This window comes from Salvia hispanica, chromosome 1 (assembly GCF_029641045.1).
Source record: "Salvia hispanica isolate PSC_SH4W2 chromosome 1, Shi_PSC_v1, whole genome shotgun sequence".
NCBI classification, from domain to species: Eukaryota; Viridiplantae; Streptophyta; class Magnoliopsida; order Lamiales; family Lamiaceae; genus Salvia; species Salvia hispanica.
In genome coordinates, this window is record NC_142692.1 from 43,049,766 (window position 1) to 43,068,509 (window position 18,744).

An 18,744-nucleotide genomic window follows, 5' to 3' on the forward strand; every position below is an offset into this window, starting at 1 on the left:
ATGTGAAAGCTAAATGGCTGCGAAGTCCAAGGGGTGACTGAATGAAAATTAGTGTTAGTGGAATGTGAGGTGCATTTCCTAAATTGAAATTTTTTTCTATTTTTAGTAAACGGACCAAAAATAAAAGAATTTTTATTTTTAGGAACAAAAGTAATATTAGATCATTGTGAAATGCGAGTATAAGAATTTAACGAAATGTTGGTCCAATACCTAAAATTGAAAAAAATTAAGTACTATGATTTAAAATTGTGGACGTCCCAAAAGTAGCACATTGGGGCATTATTTCATGGCCGGAGTGAGTAACAATTAAATACCACGAAACATGAACACATATGAGGATATACAAAAATGATTTGCATAAATTAAAGTACAAACAACGAAACAGTTGATAATACTTGGATTGAATTATTGGATAAAATCTGGCAGTTCCTATTGCCTAAATGTAGAAGCCTATCACATAAGCACTAATGTTGTCAATAACTCATTTGGTATTACTACGTTTTACAAAATGCATTTGATGAAAAAAATAATCCATTAAAGTATGCATCCATTATTTGTAAATATGAATAATTTTGGTATTTAATAATGAATAAATGAATTTCAAATTCAACGCATACATGTAAATAATAGTACTACTACTAGATTGATTTAATGCAAAAAGGAGAGTAAATCGCCCTATAAATAGTACTGTATTCCCATAGATTGAAACACAGCAAATCAAAACAGACACATAATTAAAGATTTGGTGGTAGCAAAGCAATGGGTTACAAGCAATCCCCGGCCTTGATTGTGGTGGCTCTCCTCCTCTTGGCCACCGCGACTCCTCTTGCCTATGGCCAATTACCACGGAATCCTACTGGCTTCGTCACTGGTGCAATCTGCTGCACATCCAGCGGAACCTGCACCCCTGGAGCGGTACGGATCCCAGGAGTGGCGCTGAGGCTGAACTGCACCACTCTCCTAGGAAATGTGGTGACGCTCGCCCAGGGCGTCACCAATGCCACTGGTGTTTTTAACCTCACTTTGCCAAACCCTTTGGGCCCTGTCATCAACACAATCCTACCATGTAACGTCGTCGCTAACCTTCCTCTCAATTTCACAGTCTTCGACGATTATTATTTAACCAATTCCCACAAATTTCAGATTTTAAGACAACAAGACTCTTGGGTCCAGAGCGGAAAGAACTGAGGCTCTGATACCAACTGTAACAGCCCGGCATTTCTAGGGTATAATAAATACGGCGACTGTTAACTAGGAGAACTTAAGGCAACAAGAAATGTAGACTAGGGTTTCATTTAGAGAAATTTGACCAAGTATTTAATGGGGCATCAAGATTCAAGGCAATAAGTCAACGGCTAACTCACGAAAATCAAGAATAAATATATATAATAGACTAAGCTCCAAAAGTCAAAGGTTTTAATGTAACTCCAACAAAAACGTAATATTCCAAGATATTCCAATTCAAAGAAATAGGTTCGAAACAACCAAGATAATAAGTTTTCCAAAATATTCAGCGGAAGCATTTCCAAGAGGAAGCGAAGTCATGTATAAAGACACGACTACACTCAAAAACCCAACCATCCATATTATTCGATTCAATCTTCTCAACACCACCGACCGCCCATCGCCGCTCAACTTGCACATAGGGAAAACACATGCAGGGCTAGGTATTTTAAACATACTCAGTGGACTCATGCCAAAACATTTTATAGTTATGCCACCCTTACCATAGTGAACTTGAGGTTTTGCATTTATTTAAAGATAAGCATCGAGTCACAAAATATTCATTATGGACTGGCCTGTCAAATAATACCTCCCATTTTCTCATCAATCATCATTATCATATGGTGCGACGAAGTGTGGCCACACTTTCGCCCACGAGACCGGCCGACTAGCAAGGACGGCTCCCGATCTCCTGTGTACACTAGCCTGATAGGGTTTGCGGCCCTACTCAGACCCGAATTCGTCTATTCATAGCCACTGTAGCCTAATGGATCGTACTCACAATCTAGGCATCAGGCACACACAATATCCAAAATAATTTATAGGCATGGCATAACAGTTCAATCCACCCTTATTTCTCCAACATCATAAATTTGCACATAGAAGAGAGTTTAGAATAAAGCCCACCTCGATTTCCTTCGAGTTCAAAAATGCACTTCTTCGTGTTATCACACCGGGAACGCGAACTATCACCTTTAGTTCATATATTTCAAATAAGTCTCAAATCATAGATTAAAATTATGCATGTTCTCACGTTTCCCTTTTCCCTTCGATTATTTTCAAAATCAACAATCAGATTCAAAGTACGATTATCATATCGTTTTTATTCACACAACAATTCCAGATTTATCATCAAATCGTGTCACGCATGAGTGCTTTTCTCCACACAACACACGCACGCACACCACACACATGTGCACGCCTACCGAGGCATGCACATACACACACACACTCTCGGCCACACACACACACACATGCATCCAAATTCACCAATTAATTTCCCCTTCACTCGTTCTAAATGCATGTGGACTCAGAAACACCGATTAATCGGTAGAGGAAGAAAAGATTAATAATAGAAGTACCTTTTCTTGCAAAAACAAACGGTAGAAACAAGTAGAATCTTGATTCTTCAATGAATTCTTGAATTGCAGCTTCAATTCTTCTCCAAAAGATGAAGAATTAATGGAGAAAGTAGAAGAAAAATTTGAGAGAGTGGGGAGAGAGAGATGTCGAGATTGAGGGAGAGTGGGGGACGGTTTCTGGGTTCTAGGGTTTTGGTCTTCCCTCTTATTTATAGAGTGCAAGATATAATCAATTAAATAATTAAATAAAGATTTGGAAGAGATTTGTTGGGGAGTGGCGTTAATTTGGTTGAGGAAAAGTAGGGAATTCGAAATTCATGCTTATTTAATAGCATATGATTTAATTTGAATATTTTACGGAGTAGAATAAAATATCACGGAGCAAGAATAAAAATAATAATAGTCCTTTCCCATTAAATAGGAATAGGCGTGTAGTTTCAATTCCTCAAAGGGATTTAATTCAAAAATCCTAATTAAATTAGGATATGGTAAGATCTTCTTAGATTTGGCAAGATATGCTAGGATATTTGAATTTATTTATGGAAGAAAATAAACAAGAGATCAAATAATATAATAAAATAATCCCTTCTCCCATAATATAAGGGATTTTTCGAAAATCCTCCTAGACACAATATAGGGGCCGAAAAGTTCACCCATTAAAAGGAATAATCGGACTTTAGATTTTATTTGGATAATTATCCCAAGCAATAATTAAATCCAAGAAAAATAGGATTTCTTCTTCAATAAATAGGAGGGTCGAAAATTCCACATACTTACAAAAATGCTCCTATCAAATTCCCACTCATCCCTTAGGAAAATAATTCACCACAAATATTATTTCTTCCCACATCACAATATCCACATATTCGGATTTCACCTCCACTTCACATTTTTCAACGACTTTGACCATTCCGCGGCCACGTCATAATTTCCACAATATGACTATTCAATAGCCACGTCACATTTTCAACATGTTTGACTATTCAACTCAACTCGACTCCATATCGCAATTAGTTCACAAGAATATTGCAATAAATCACTCATCATTTAATTTCACATTTATCATAGCATTAAAAGCATTTAATGCAAAAATTTTCACGTCACAAAAATTAGGGTTCGAAAAAGCGGGGCGTTACAGGTATACTAATAGTCTTCTCCATTTATGCACCAATTAATAAAATAAAATGTACGTAGATAAACAAGCACTAAGCATGCTTATATGCATGCATATAATATTATAGCCTGTTTTGATGCTTCATTTTGTATAGGTTTAAGTCCTATGATAAATAAATCACGGAGAAGACTATTTGTATATGCATTTTGATTTACAAAAAACTACTACAATGAATTGCATGCAACACTTATTATTTCGATGTGAAACTGCGAAAGCATTGAAGACCATAATTCAAGAATCTATACAATATATAAAAGGGGAGTTTTGGGGGTATTTAAGAAAATAGGGGGAATTTTGGGGTATTTAAGAAAATGCTTTTTCAAAATAGATATTATTATTTAAATATAAATATGAAAGGCCGTTTAAATATTTGATTAAAAGAGTGAGTGGGAGGTTTTAATTAAGTGGAGTGAGTGGGAGGTTAGCAAATGTTAAGCTCGAATGATTTTAAATCAAATGAGTTCAATTGTATGTGCCTCAACGACATGACCAACTTTTGGAGAAACATGCCGCTTTCTTCAGTTGATTATGAATATTCTATGATTCAGTGCAGTAATGAATGTAACCAATTCATACATAATCAATCTGGGATTCATGTCGAATTTCTTCATGGTTCTTCCGTTTTAGAGATTACAAATTAATCGAGTTCCTTTATATCTAGCTTGATGGTTTCTTTTGTGATATTCATCATCTGAAGTTTCTAAGTTTCTTATGCTGGTATATAAACTATTGTCGGATTGAATACCGTCCTCACCTCTCAGAGTCTGCAGCATCCAGAGATTGCAGGACAACTACGTAAAAACCAGACAGGTAGGTGGCATACTGGACTTCAATCTTAATGCTGCTAATATATTCCTATTATTAGCCATTGTAATAATATTATTTAGGAAATAGGAAGAGTACGAATAATATATGTACTTTAATAGGTACACAACTCTAATAAACTATACAGAGTAGTATATTGGATATTAAGTTTGATACCATGATGATCCCAACCTACTCATACAAGTTTGAGATGTGGCCTTAGTTGAATTAAGTCTATGATGGTCGGAAACCATTAACTTCTTGGTGTTTGTTGCAAAACCATAAACATGTCTAGACATATACAATAAATTATTCACAAATTTAAAATACATATTAAAAATATGATCAAATAATATACGGTATATATAATTAAATAAATATATAAGAAAAATATTCTTAAGATTGGCCAACCTGACAATTTCTATGTGATATTTCAAATCCAAAATTTATATAGTAGATTGAGAGTGTAATTAATGTTTTTAAATTTATGATTGTTTTAATTAGTTTTGTAATGTCAATGGCAGTTTGAAATCCGTGAATGAGTTCATTCCTGTTGAAGTTGCTCCAACATGCCCTCGATATGATGATGCCTGAGGTTGGCTTTCTCTCAAATTCGTTATGATTTTTCATTTCTGTAAATAACATTCGATTTGCTTACCATAATCGATGATGATACCCAGGATAATCGAGGCAATGATGGTGGTGATCAGCCCATGGAATCAGGAGAAGACGCTACATTAGTATCTGTAGAGGAGAATGGAAAGCTCTATGGAGGAAGGGATGCTAAATACAAAGATGAGAAAAGCAGATAAGAAAAGGCAGGAAAAGGAAAACCAGACGAGTACAATGAAACACGATGAGTACGAGTTCAAGGTCGGCTACATGAAGAAATCCTCCGCCATGGAAACTGGCGACGAGGTGGGCTAGACTTGGATAATGAATAGCTAAAAGGGAAGACAAAATTTGAAGCACAATTTTGAAGGCATTTGTAGGAGAGTTTTCATGTTTTTATGAATTTTTTGCCAATGTCACAACCAAAGAAAAATGGGTCGGAATACTCTTTATATGATTGCTGAAATTTTGATCTCATGATGATAAACTAGCTCCAAATTGACAAATAGTCCTAATTGACAAGTATTCATCTGTTGTTCACTAGATTGTTTGGTTAACTATAAATGGGGCTGTCTTCAAAATTTGTAAGTATTTTGCCTTTTTTCGAAGAGTGAACTACATAAATGGTACCAGATCTTTCACTTTCGCACGTAAACGGTACCTGATCTTTATTTTATATCGTTTTTGGTACCTATAAATCACATTTTTGGTATCTGATGTAATTTTCTTTCCAAAATGCCCTTTAAACAAATATATTTTCCCATTTATGTCATAGAGGGTATTTTGGGCATACATAAAATTAGTACCAAAAGTGATATTATAATATCTTCTCTCATTCTCCTCCTTCTTTATACTATTATTATTAATCAATATTAATATTATTATTTTGATATTATAAATTAATAATTAATTCATTTTTAATATCATTCAAATATACTTAAATATAATTATAGTTATAATTATATTTAATTATTATAATAATATTAATGTTATAATACTAAAAACTGATAGTAATTAATAAATAATTGTAGTATAATTATATAAATTATGAATCACATAATATTATGTGATAATAATAATAATAACAATAATTATTATTATTATTATTTTAAATTAAATTAGTAACTAATCAATATAGCCTTAACAGAAATTTAAATGATATAAAAAGTTGAATATTTTTAGTTAGGCGTTCTAACCTTAAAATGAGTATAAAATAATTTAATAAAAAATATTCAATTGATTTAATTACTTTAAATAATTAATTTAATTAGGTATTTTAATTTTTTTTTATATTATGAATGCAATTAGATGTATGTATAAAACACTAAAAAGAAAGAAGAAAAAGAAGAAAACAGAAAAAAAAAGAAGGAAGAAGAAATATAAACTAAGGAGAAAAAAGAAAAAAAAAAGAAAGGAAGATAAAAATACTAAAAAGAAAGAGGAAAATGAAGAAAGAAGAAACTAAAGAAGAAAAAGAGAAATAAGAAAGGAAGAAAAAATAATCACATATTTAGTACTATTTATTTGAAATTTCCAAAAATATCCTCCATGAAAAAAAATCACATATTTGGTACATAGGGTTATTTTTGTCACTGGGTACCAAAAACGATATAAAACAAAGATCAAGTATCATTTATGTGCGAAAGTGAAAGATCAGGTACCATTTATGTAGTTCACTCTTTTTCAAAAGCTGGCATTTGTAGTCTTCTCTTTCCTATGCAGAAGGAATCTGAAAATGTAATATGTATTAGTACAAGAAGTGTACTATAATTCATGGGAATGTTAAGAGTCATGGAGTACATAATTTCGAAATTATGTGAAATTAATTCTGTATGCAAAAAGTGAACGACCTTATTAAGTACTCCCTCCGTCCGCGAATAGGAGTCCCGTTTTTTCATTTTAGTCCGTCCGCGAATAGGAGTCCCGGTTCATTATTACTGTAAATGGTAAAGAGACCCCACATTCCACCAACTCATTCCACTCACATATCATTTAAAACTAATATATATATATATATATATATATATATATATATATATATATATATATATATATATATAAATGGACCTCATATTCCACTAACTTTCTTCCACCCACTTTTCTTAACATTTCTTAAAACCCGTGCCATAATGAAATGGGACTCTTATTCGCGGACGGAGGGAGTAGTACACTAATATTCCCAGAACTGTTTTTACTGTAAACAAAAATAGAAACCCAATTAAATACAATAATTTTTCCTACAATCAATTGACTTTTTAGTATCAATATATGTAATCTAATTTATATTTTGGTAATTAAATTGAAGATGCAGTATTACACATGCTTCAGATCTTACTCTAAGTGGATATGCATTTTAAGTATGCTCTGAGAAAAGGAGTAGAGGATAATGTAATGTTATGACGTATAGTGATTTATATGCATCCATTAGGGTAATATATAAGACCAAATCTTTATATCGATTTTGTTTGATATGCAGAGAAAGCATTTGATACATTTTTCTGTTATATGTTGTTGAAGTAGAGTAGATCTTAGCCACCCATGCATTATTTGATTATATAGTTTTTATTGCTATAATGAATTGTTATTGTATTTATTTTTGGGTCTAGAACTTGATGTAACGATTTTGTTTCTTACATCTTAAATATGAATTCACAATTTTGAATTAGTGCAAATAGAAAATTAGTTGGGCCGTGCATAGCACGGGGGAGATACTAGTTCAAATAAAAGTTGAAAGCTTAATGGCATCGTATTGCAATGACAAGAGTTCCATTAATGTAGAAGGAAGTGTTAAACAAACACGATACTTATAATTGCATCAAATTTGGTGTTCACTTTGCTTATTTTACTCACATAAAATTCACAACTATATATAATGGATTTAGTTAAATATTGAGTAATATTAGTATTCGAATAAAAAATAGCTTTAGATCAATTTTAAAAAGGTCTCATTGAAATTGAGAATAATAAAGGTTTAATTTTTTTTATTCTTTCTCGTCTCACAGCTATAGAAATAAAACTATGCGGCCAACTCACTCAAAATTCTTTTATAGTAAAGTGAAGGATGGTAAAGGGAAGAAGAAGATAATTATAAAATAATATCATATTTAGTACATCATTTAAATAATATCATATTGAAACGGTTAAAATGTGGAAAGACAAAATTGTCCAGCAGCCCAATAGGGCATTTTCAGAAGAAAATAGTACAAAAGGACCAATTCTGAAATTAATTTTCAGAAGAAAATAGTGCAAAAGGACCAATTCTGAAATAAACCCTTAGTCCATTGACTAAAGATATTTTTAAAAGTCCATAAACTATTGGCGAGATAAACACACAGTTCAAGGACTGTTTTTGTAGTTCACTCTTATTTTTAAGAGTGAACTTCATAAATGGTCCCTGGACTATGGGTTTATCTCGAAAATGGTCCCTGGACTTTAAAAATATCACCAGTAATCCCGGGACTAAGGGTTAATATCACAAACGGTCCTTTTGTACTGTTTCGAGACGAAAATGCCCTTTTGAGGGGTTTTGGGGGGTTTGGGCAATTTGGTATTTTTACACTTTTAACATTTTAAATCTGATATTATTTCAGTTATGTACTATATATCTGATATTATTTCAAAATTATCAATTTTTTTCCCTTTTGTCATCCTTCACTTTGTTTCTTTATTTCAATATTAGATTTAATTTATAAAATTAAATTTTAAATTTTAATTTTTAAATATCAATATTCTATAAAGATATGATAACTAAATTACTAATAAGATATGAGGGATATTCTTGAAGATATTCCCGTATCAACTCCCCCACGGTTGAACTTCACCTTGTCCTCAAGGTGGAAACCAAGAAACAAGAAGGCACTGCAACTCTGAAATTAGGTTATCATGGAACACTTCCTGACGCTCATGATGCTGACGAGTCTTCATCATCGGGCTAGCAAGTTGCAGATACAACTGCACAGCATCTTCTGTTAATTCCTTCCTGCAAAGACGAAAAATCTCTTTATCAATTTCAATGACTATTTTCCCATCAAAGAAACCTCCCGCTTGATCCAACTCTATTCTTCGGTCAAGGTGCAACAATAACGCCTTAGCATTTGCATCAAAAGGATGAACTCCAATAAATGTCACTTGTGGGAGCACCCACAGAACGTAGGCTTCAATTATCTTCCACTCCCGAGCAAAGTTTTGAGATGTACTTCCTCCTGGATCAAATGCACAAGACCCATGTTTTGCACTTAACCGATTAGGCGAAAGCGAAACAATATTTTCCAGAGGAGCCGCATCCACCTTTAGGAAGTTAATGTGGGCTCGTCGAGCTCCAGCGGTGTCGGGCAGCGGTGTGGCCAAGCAGTCAATAAATCCAATGCACGGAGGGATCAACCGTGCATCCGCGTCAAGGAAAGTTGATCGATGATCAATACCTAGAACATTACCAACATGCCAAACAACATATACACAGGGAATTACCTTCTTCACTTCCTCAATGGAACCATCTTCGTCCTCTTTCAACAAATAAGAATCAATCTTGTTGCTCAACATTGTAATATCCACCCTATTATGCGACTTATATCTCTCAATTCCGCTCTCTACCTTTTTGTCACTGAGCTCCTTAGATGCCTCAATAGTATGCAAGGAAAAGGAACCCTTAAGAATCTCTGCACCATGACCGACATCAGGGGTGCACGATGAGGAGATTGCGGCTTGTAGGAGTTGGTCACCGTCTAATAATTCTCCCTCATCTCCACTGATATTGGGGCTGCACGGAGGAGTTGGCGGGGGCAGATTTAAGGACGGAACAGCAACTGCAGCAGGTATCAGGGCGGCTGTGGGGGAATGGCTCGTCGGACTCGCTGCGGCATGTGGATCGCCCCGGCAACGTTCGTTTGCATCCATCCGAGACGCCAAGTCTTTTACAATCGCAGTCAGATGCTCTAGCTGTGAAACCAAGGTTGTCAACGGTAGGTCCGATTCCAACTCCGGCGTCATTGTATATTGCGGCATGCCGAGAGGCTCCGTACCCGGATATGGCGGTGGCTCCGGAAAATCGAAGCCCATATAAGGCGGCTGCGCAGGCAGCTGGTCAACAGCCCGTTGCTGGTACGCTTCTAGTCGGTAGTGAGGATTCAGGGTCTGCTCGTCAATATTAGGATTCAAATGCTCAGGTTGTTGATACCATCTGGAATGACCGGCAATGTGGGCGTCGTGAGCAAATTGATTCTGGACTAGTGGGGGCTGATGCTCAAATTGGCGGCTATGATACTCTGATGTTGGATAGGGCTCCGGCAAGTCCCAGCAGGTAGATGGCCAGCCGATTGGGGATTCTTGAACATATGATCTGTACTCGTGCTTCAAGTGATACCAAGGCGGGTCCCAACTAGAAGATGGGCGTGGCTACGGCGGTTGTGTGGTGTGGTGGTCGAATTGACGGACCTGGTGGTAGGGATCGGGTTGTAATTTATCCGCGCTGAACTGCGGCACATCAAATTGCAATCCTTGGTCGAGCGATTTCAACTCCCAGAATTGTTGCTGCTGGTACATATTGATGGGTAGGCGTGGTTGTGGTAGTGACGATGGTAATGTGGAGGATGAGAACCGATGAAAGCACCAGTTGATACGAGGTGAACTCGTATCGGGGGTATAAGGTGGTTCTGCCACCGAGAGGACGGAGGATTGCTCCGTCGAAGTTACGATAATCACACGCCAACGGTTTGGCGGTGGAAGAAACTTGCAGAAAAATAAAGAAGAAAAGATAAAAGAACGATAAAAGATAAATTGATTTGATAATTCTTGATTGATTTAGAAAATAACAATGCTCTCCTATTTATAATATGAGTATTCAAACTTAATGAACAAGAAATAAACCAAACTTACCGAATAAGAAATAAATATTTTATAAAGATATGATAACTAAATTACTAATAAGATATGAGGGATATTCTTGAAGATATTCCCGTATCATGAACACATTCACATACACCCAATGCACACATTACACATAAAAAAGATACTGCACACACACTAGATCATTTAATTCAAATTCAATTTTATATCAATTACGCCATATAATCGAACAAAGAATTTGGAATTCTTCAATTCCTTAAAATTTTATATCTAAAGATTTTTATTCCAAATCAATCTCAATTTCGTGTACAAAACAGACCATTAGTTTGTTCAAAAATATAAATAAGGGGTGTCAGTCGTTTATACTTGAGATCATCTAACAACATGTAATGGTGAAGGTTATAAAGAAAGTTATGAATTAAATAATCTCTTTGGGGCCTTGGACCTTCTTTAAAAAATAGAAAGCCATTTGCTACTTCGATCAAAGCAACTTCCTCCATCCCTCCATATATATCCACAACACCTACATAAAATGTACTACTACATCTACGTCTATTGCATGAATATATATTCTTGATATTTGAACAATTACATAAAGCTCTGATTATTAACCGAGAACGATGGAGAATGAGAATAAACTGTGAGGGAAGCGTATCTTGATCCATAACGAATTGAACGGTGGAATTGCTTTGCAGCGGCTATGGATCTTCCAAACGATCATGATGTGGATCCATGTATTTTGTGATCCATTTCCCAAGAATTTACCCTTTTGTGATGCTTGATCTAGGTATTTTGTGAGACTTGGTTTTCTATTTTATCAATAAAAGGCAACCCAACAAGAATTAAGGAAACTAAGATGATCAAAACAAGAATTAACATTGGATAGAGTGGAAATTGTGATACATAGTCATTGATGAGGTAAGCTAAGACACTTACAACATACTAACATGCATCCATGGCTAGATCTTCAAGGAAACCACAAACCTTGAAGCATACCTCTACTTGACCCATACTTCACTAAGAATTGATGAACCAAGCAACCTAAAATCTAGGAATTGGATAGGAAACCCTCTTCAAGAGGAACAAATCTCTCAAGTATATAATATCAGCCAAATCTAAGGAAAAAGATGACATCAAGCAGTATTTATACTAGGGTCCAATTCCCAATGAAAAGGCCCACAAAATCAGGCTCGTGTCACTCCCACCCGGCCGGGTGAAACCCTTCTGATCTCTTCACGCCTTGGACGAGCCACCCGGGCGGGTGGCATAAAGGTCACCCGGTCGGGTGGTGCAGCTAAGCCTCTTCACGCCTTGGACGGGCCACCCGGTCGGGTGGCATAAAAGGCCACCCGGTTGGGTGGTGCAGCTAAGCCTTGGCGAGTCCAGAGACGCCACCCGGCCAGGGTGAGTTTGGGCCTCAAAATCCACCCGGCCGGGTGGAAGCTTCCAGCCGCCAAACTTCAGCTCCAATCTCGTCGCGGGCTCCCCGGTCGTCGTAGACTCCTCCAGCATGGTCTTTTTGATGAACACAGCGATCCCCTCATATAGGTGCCTCGTCGTAGACCTCGTCACGGGCCGTCCGGGCATGGTCGTATCATCCTCCCCTTCTTGGAAAGGATTTGTCCTCAAATCCGGATCTCCTACAAAGTCAAAAGGACTCAAATCAGCCACATTGAAAGTGCAACTAACATTATACTCACCGGGCAAATCTATCACATAGGCGTTGTCATTGATGCGCTCCAACACGAGGAAAGGACCGTCCCCTTTCGGGGCAAGCTTCCCCTTGGTCTTGTTGGGGAAACGGATCGTCCTAAGATGCACCCAAACCCAATCACCGGGTTCAAAAACCACCTTCTTGCGCTCTTTGTTCACTTGGCGCGCCACTAGTTCCCCCTTTTCTCGAATCCTGTCTTGCACTTGCTTGTGCAACTCCTTCACGAACTTGGCCTTCTCCTCTCCTCCTACATCAAGCACCATTGGCAAAGGCAAATCCACCGTGGATAAATCCAACGGAGTGAGGGGGTTAAATTCATAAACAATCTCAAAAGGAGACAACTTAGTCGTGGAATGCAAAGTCCTATTGTAGGAAAACTCAACTATAGGTAGGCACTCCTCCCAAGACTTCTTATTCTCAAATACTAGGGCACGAAGAAGGGTACCTAAGGACCTATTTACCACCTCCGTTTGTCCATCCGTTTGGGGATGAGCGGTAGTAGAAAAGAGGAGTTTGGTTCCAAGACTTCCCCAAAGGGTTTTCCAAAAGAAACTCAAAAATTTGACATCCCTATCACTCACAATGGTTTGTGGGATCCCATGCAATTTGACCACCTCTTTGAAAAACAAGTTTGCAATGAACTTAGCATCATTTGTCTTCCTACATGGAATAAAATGAGCCATCTTGGAGAACCTATCCACTACTACCAAAACACTATCATTCTTTGTAGAAGAAATGGGTAGACCTAGCACAAAATCCATGGAGATATCCACCCAAGGGTGTGTAGGTGGAGGCAAAGGGGTATAAAGCCCAAAGTTATTAGACTTAGACTTAGCTTGCCTACACTCTATACATTGACCACAAAACCGCTCAACATGTTTCCTCATGCAAGGCCAAAAGAAATGCTCACTCAAAATATCAAAAGTTTTTAACACCCCATTAATCCACCCAAATGAGACTCCTTGACTAACAAGTCACGTAGAGAACAATGAGGAATGCAAAGTTTATTCTCCTTATACAAATAACCATCCATCCTATAGTATTTATCAAAGGACCCCTTGTCACATGCATCAAAGATGGTGGCAAAATCATGGTCATGCTCATATAAGTCTTTAATGAACTCAAAACCAACATACTTGGAAGCACACACAACAAGCACTTGTTTTCTCACATGCATCACATGATTATCATTCAAAGCATCAAGATCTAAAGACACATGAGGCTTCCTAGAAAGGGCATCGGCAACAACATTCTCCTTTCCCTTTTTGTACTTGATCACATAAGGAAAAGTTTCTAGGAACGCACTGCACTTGGCATGCCTCTTATCAAGTTTATGTTGACCCCCTAGGAACTTAATGAACTCATGGTCGGTGTGAATCAAAAACTCCCTATGCATGAGGTAATGTTGCCAATTCTCCAAGCATCTCACTATGGCATACAACTCCTTGTCATATGTAGGGTAGTTTAGTTGCGCTTGACCAAGCTTTTCGGAGAAGTAGGCTATGGGCTTTCCTTCTTGCATGAGCACTCCACCTATTCCTACACCACTAGCATCACACTCTAGCTCAAAGGTCTTGTCAAAATTGGGAAGGGATAATAAAGGGGCATGGGTAAGGTCCTTTTTCAAGGTGTTAAAAGCCCTTTCTTGCTCCTCTCCCCACTTAAACTCTACATTTTTCTTAACAAGGTGATCTAGGGGGGAGGCCTTAGTGGAAAAATCCCTCACAAACCTCCTATAGAAGTTTGCTAGACCATGGAAAGATCTAATCTCACTCACACTCTTGGGTGTAGGCCACTCCCTAATCGCCCTCACTTTCTCCTCGTCCACCCTTACTCCTTCCTTCCCCACAACAAAACCAAGAAACACCACCTCATCAACACAAAAGGTACACTTAGGCAACTTGGCATATAAGGCATGCATTCTCAACACTTCAAGTACATCCCTAAGGTGACTAGCATGCTCTTCTACACCTTTGCTATAAATCAAAATATCATCAAAGTACATCACCACAAATTTTCCAATAAAAGGGCGAAGCACATGATTCATCAAACGCATGAAAGTTGAAGGAGCATTAGTCAACCCGAAAGGCATAACAAGCCATTCATACAAGCCAAATTTTGTTTTAAAAGCGGTTTTCCATTCATCCCCTTCTTTCATGCGAATTTGGTGATATCCACTTGCTAAATCAATTTTAGAAAAACAATTTGAGCCACATAGATCCTCTAGCATGTCATCAAGTCTAGGTATGGGATGCCTATACTTAATAGTGATCTTATTGATAGCCCTACAATCCACACACATCCTCCAAGTTCCATCCTTCTTAGGCACTAAAATAACGGGTACGGCACAAGGTGAAAGAGATTCCCGAATCAAACCTTTGGCAAGGAGTCCCTCGACTTGCCTTTGAAGCTCTTGAGTCTCCTTTGGATTTGCTTTGTATGCCGCCCGGTTGGGAAGGGAGGAACCCGGTATGAAGTCCATTTGGTGCTCAATCCCCCTCAATGGTGGGAGTTCGTCGGGTAGCTCATCCGGGAAGACATCCTTAAAGCCTTGCAAAACACTTTCAATTATCAAAGGACAAGGGTTAGTGTTAGCATGTAAACATAAATCGTTTCGGACCATGAGGAGAATGGTAGATCGACTTTTTAGTGCCCACCCAAGGTCGGGGGTCCTAGCTAACAAGCAACCTTTTCCCTCCCTTGCTTGTGGTTTTTCTTGTTTTGATAATTTATTTTTGCTCTCACCACCCCTACTCTCACTTGGCTTTTTAAGCTCACCCTCACTCACAAGCCTTTTCTCTCTTTCCCTTTCCCTTTCCCTTTGGAGATGTTGATGTGCCTCAAATACTTCCTTAGGCAATAGTGGCTTCAACCTAACCTTCAACCCATTCACCATATAGAAATATTCATTGGTGAAACCATTCTTATACACCCTCCTATCAAACTCCCAAGGTCTTCCCAACAACACATGACAAGCCGTCATTGGAATGATATCACACATCACCTCATCTTCAAAAACACCATTCTTCAAGGGCACTAAGCATTGATCCTTCACTCTTAGCTCCCCGGATTCTCCGAGCCATTGGAGTTTGTAAGGATTGGGATGTTTGTCGACCTTCAATCCCAACTTGGCCACCAATTGCTCGCTTACCACATTAGCACAACTACCCCCATCAATGATAACTAAACAAGTTTTAGTTCGTACCTTGCAATTCATGTGGAAGATGTTGCACCTTTGCAACTTGTGCTCCTCAAGGTCGGGTTGTACATTGAGCATCCTTAGCATGACTAGTGTCTTCATCTCCTCATCATCTTCTTCTTCACTAGAATAAGCCATACGAGGCTCCACATTCACTTCCCTTCCTTCTACCATCACATCCTCTTCATCTTCACTATACACGCTACCATCTTGCCCAATAACCATTACTCTTTGGTTAGGGCACTCACGTGCATAGTGACCATAGCCCTTACACTTGAAACATTGGACCTTGCTACCCTCCGTTGAAGAGCTTTTAGTAGCTTGTGGGCTTGGGCTTGGCGAGGCCTTGAATGGCGTCTTGCCTTGAGTACTAGGCGAACTCTCCATCTTCTTGGGAGGGGTACTCCACTTGTTTCCTCCCATCCCGGTTTGGTTGGATGACACTCTAACTTTGCTAAGAGCCACTTCTTTTCCTTGTCTCTCAAAGGTTTCGGCAAAACTTAGTACTTCCCCCAAGGTGATTCCCCTTAACGCCTCAATTTGGACTTTATGCTTCAAAGACGTGTTGAGGCCATGGATGAATCGGTCTTGAGTGGATTCCTCCGGTTCATTCACCCCAATCTTGTTCATCAATGCAATAAGATCATAATAGTACTCCATCACACTCATAGACCCTTGCCTTAGGTCTTGAAGATCTCTGCGCAACTTGTGATAATAGGACCTAGGCACAAAGGATTCCTTCATGATTCGGCTCAACTCACCCCATGATCGCACATCCCCCATCCTAGCTATCATCCTCTTCCTCAACACATCTCTCCACCATGTATTAGCATTACCTCTAAATTCGGCCAATTCAATCTTCACCTTGTCACCCTCGGAGTAGTTGTGGAGGGAAAAAATTTTCTCCACTTGAGACTCCCACTCTAAATACGCTTCGGGGTCAAACTTGCCATGAAATTCGGGAAGGTTGTGTTTCAAGGTCTTGGAAGGATCATCAAACCTCGGTCGGGGTTCCTCCTCATAGTACCTATTCCTCCTAAATCTATCCCCATAAGGCTCCACCCCTCCATATTGGTTTCCTACCCCAAAACGATCATATCCTCCATTTCCTCCTCCAACTCGCCCATTGGCTCCATTACCCCCCTCAAATCTTCCATTCACCAAGTTGTTACCCCTATCCCGAACATTTCCTCCTTGCCACCCCTCATACTCCTCCTCCTCAACGTTTTCCCCCGGGACCTCATTAGGCACGACATTGCCCATGGGAGTGGGAGGCCTCGTTCCTTGTTCTCCCTTCCAAGTGTTGAACTCCTCAAATAAAGTGTTTTGGGCGGCAAGCATGCGGGCTTCGGATTCTTTTGATTGAGCAATGAATTCTTTTGCTCGCACATCCATTTGGATCATCATCTCTTGTTTGAATTCCTTCATCATGCGTGCCATCATGCTCACAAGGTCCCCATCGGGTGTAGGGTGACTCATGCTTGTTTCCTCCCCTTCCGCACTTGTCCCCGCCATTTTGTTGGACCGGGTGCGAGGAGGCATAGAGTAAGTACCTACAAATCAAACAAACACTAGGAACTAGTCCTAGAGGTTAGAGATAAAGAAAGTAGAATTTAAGAAGATGAACTCAACCTTGATGTCCCAAACCCCCCTCAAATCACTCTCCAATAACTCTCGACAAAGGCTTAGAATATTGTGAGAAAGGTGGATTCACTCACACTCACAACTCCAATTCCAAGATTTAAGTGCTTGAGGTGGATCAATCAAGGTATACTCCTTGATCAACAAAATCAAGAAGACAAAGCCATAAACACATATTAGCAAGATGCAAGTCAAAGAAAAACAAACAAGGGGGTGACACTTTTGCTGAAATTTGGCTGATCTTTATGATTTTTTTTGGTATTGATTCCCGCGCCCAATTTGGATGAATTTTGGTGGATAGATTTCCAAACAAGTCTAGATCAAGGGAAAAATGGCCATATATAGTCAGATTTGATGATTGGATATGTTTTGTATGGTTTTCCCCAACTATGCCAAAACAGGGCAATGATGTTAATCTCCACGGTTAACTAGGCAAACGAAGGAATATTTTGATGAAAATTTTCAGGTACGTAGGTCACATAACATAGACCATACACACCAAATTTCATCCTAATCTAAGCACAATTGATAAATTCGATCATCCCAACAAAACAGAGCAAAAACAAAAGACAAAAGGAAAAATAACCCAACCCAAAGCAACAATAGATCAAACACCTAGTGGGTACTAGACTCTAGATACCAAATGATGTGGATCCATGTATTTTGTGATCCATTTCCCAAGAATTTACCCTTTTGTGATGCTTGATCTAGGTATTTTGTGAGACTTGGTTTTCTATTTTATCAATAAAAGGCAGCCCAACAAGAATTAAGGAAACTAAGATGATCAAAACAAGAATTAACATTGGATAAAGTGGAAATTGTGATACATAGTCATTGATGAGGTAAGCTAAGACACTTACAACATACTAACATGCATCCATGGCTAGATTTTCAAGGAAACCACAAACCTTGAAGCATACCTCTACTTGACCCATACTTCACTAAGAATTGATGAACCAAGCAACCTAAAATCTAGGAATTGGATAGGAAACCCTCTTCAAGAGGAACAAATCTCTCAAGTATATAATTTCAGCCAAATCTAAGGAAAAAGATGACATCAAGCAGTATTTATACTAGGGTCCAATTCCCAATGAAAAGGCCCACAAAATCAGGCTCGCGTCACTCCCACCCGGCCGGGTGGAATTAAGGGCGTTAAGTCACCCGGCCGGGTGAA

The 18,744-nt window shown here is 38.3% G+C and overlaps 1 long non-coding RNA gene and 1 pseudogene across 1 annotated transcript; one reads left to right on the forward strand and one right to left on the reverse strand.

Annotated features, from left to right (window-relative positions):
* The first annotated feature begins 735 nt into the window (after positions 1-735).
* LOC125217882 (uncharacterized) lies at positions 736-1,328 on the forward strand. Its single transcript, XR_016134533.1, has 2 exons — positions 736-1,066; positions 1,144-1,328. It is a non-coding gene; the product is annotated as an uncharacterized LOC125217882 (long non-coding RNA).
* A 10,921-nt stretch (positions 1,329-12,249) lies between these two features.
* Positions 12,250-17,444, reverse strand: LOC125220625 (uncharacterized; annotated as a pseudogene).
* Positions 17,445-18,744: the final 1,300 nt, after the last annotated feature.